Source organism: Branchiostoma lanceolatum, chromosome 11 (genome assembly GCF_035083965.1).
Source record: "Branchiostoma lanceolatum isolate klBraLanc5 chromosome 11, klBraLanc5.hap2, whole genome shotgun sequence".
Classification (NCBI taxonomy): Eukaryota; Metazoa; Chordata; class Leptocardii; order Amphioxiformes; family Branchiostomatidae; genus Branchiostoma; species Branchiostoma lanceolatum.
The window spans coordinates 7,290,142-7,292,533 of NC_089732.1; positions in this window are offsets into that span (position 1 = coordinate 7,290,142).

The window sequence follows — 2,392 nt, forward strand, 5'->3', positions numbered from 1 at the left end:
TATGGTCGTGCTTCTTTTCATTGCAAAAGGTGGACAATGATAAAGCAATAAGTGGGTCAAACAGCAAATAGTTCAGCACCTCGGACAGCAATGAGAGGCACTGGTATCTTCATACATACCACGTTTTCAATGAACCGTCGATCTGTAAAAAGATAGAGTATTTTCGCCCTTGCTGCTGCTTTCCGCTCTTTTAAGTGTAGTCAAGCTTGGAAGAAGACATATGATCAGAAGGAATGTGTCAAAATATCAATCGCTACCTTCCTATCATGATAAAAGAAAGAAGGCAAAGTTATGAACTCTGGTAATTTTGGCTTATCATAGTTTCTTCTGAAGCATTCACAAGAGATAGCCTGAAGAGACCTATAGAACATTGTTAGCTAAAGCCTCCCATGTGTGAGGGAGTTTTGCTTTGGTCCCTTTACTTATAAACACATTTCAATCCTTATACGTATCGTCTACACTTAGCTGAATTTATCTATCCATTAGCCAGTGAGAGAGGGCAGTTGTGCGCCACGATATCCTTTTAGAAGGTGAAGGTAACAGAAAATTCGCAGGGATTTTAGATCTGTCGGACAGCAAAGGAGATCGTTTGGTACAATAAACTCATGCTGACTACAAAGGGTGCGATGCGTGGGCGCGTTCTTAAATGTATCTCACCCATAATCTAAGGGTCAGCGGGATAACCAGGTATGTTTGCCGGCGTACCGGTGCGGTTGGTTGGACAAGCATCACGACAGAGCCGCGGCGACTCTTCCTATTCAGGTGATGCCGTCCTCCGAAATGAGCTGTCAGACGTGCGTATCTTCAAGCGGCCCCACCTCGCTGATCGGTCTCTCCAGCCTGGCTGATTCTGACAGATTAATTTTCAGCCAGGCCCGGAAGGGCGCCCGGGGAGTGATCGAATTCATCTTTGAACTGACAGTGTCGCATCCGGCCTGAACTTTCCCTTTGTGCGCTCATCGCTCGCTAGAAGATGTAAATTCTGGCGACAGCCCTTCCCAAAAGGATTAAGTCCTACCCAGGGCCTAAGGGGGAGAAAACGACGGGTTGATTTGGTCCGACAATGCGATGAAAAAGGATCTCGTCATCTCGGTTTAGGTGCGGTGTAGGGGGACAAATTCGGCAAGATGCTTGCCCCACCCACCACGTTATCTTTTAAGGCTGTTTCACTTAAAACTATCATGCAGGGGATGGAGCAGACCCAAATTTTAGTTTAAACTGTACATGTAGCTATAGCTAAACTGCTATCAACCAGGGACTGATGTATTCCAATATCGTACTTCCCTAGAACTATCGTAGAGTAAAACCCGTCAAATACAGTAGGAGCACAAGATAGCCTTAGAGAACATTTGCAGTCAGATGTGCAAAGGTTATGTATGACAGGTCCTTCAGAGTAATATGACCAGCTGCTGCCGCGCTGTGTGCCTGCGAAGCTGGTGTGTTACACCGAAGGGCGGTTATTCCGGCAATATGGATACAGATAAAGACAGATACTGTATGAATACTATCTAGGTAGCCAAAATTACTTTTACCGCTGTAGATTACAGTGACCTGCCTAGTGCTCAGAAGAAAGCAGATCTTCCCTGTTCTCGGTCTGCATTTTGCAGGTCCATCAAGAACAATCCTTTCAGTTGACGATTAACATTTCCGCACAAGGCGGCCATTACGATCCAGAGTTAAGACGGTCATCAGACATGACACTGACTGAATAGAGCCTGTCAGGTCCAGGGGTAGAATCCTCACTTCTTTATCGAAACCGAGACTTCAAATCCCAACGGTGCATCACAACCCAACACAAGCTAAACGTCTTGACAAGTAAACTCTGCGGAGCTACGGATTATTCTGGACATTTTCTTTCAGACGGGCTGAAGTTGAGAAATCACTAGGATTCTAGTCTGTGTCACGCTAAAACTGATAGTTCCCCTGGTTTGAAGTTACCTTAATGCCAAACTCATTAGCCGTGCAGTTTCCTTCGAGTTTTGAGGTGATACGTTAATCACTTAACTTATTTCTTTGGGTTGCAAAGACGTTTGGTCAAAACATTACGACATGATTTACAGCCACGGGCAAATAAAACGCAGAAGAATAAACAAACAAAATATAGATTCATCTGAAAAACAATTTCTTCTGAAAGTCTTTTGTCTCCTGAGTACTAATGCTTCTTCTATGGTTAAAAGTTAAATGAAAATAAACAAACACATTTTTAAGTTGCAGGAGAATAAACACATTCACTACTATCAGTTATATCTCCGATTTATATCAATTAACATTAATGAAAACTTATCAAATCCTTATGTTTCTCGCCTGTCGAATCATGCCCTATTACACGAGGTTCTGATTAATAATGACTCAACCCGTCTCCAAGAAGATGCTTTTGGGCCCAATTAGATGC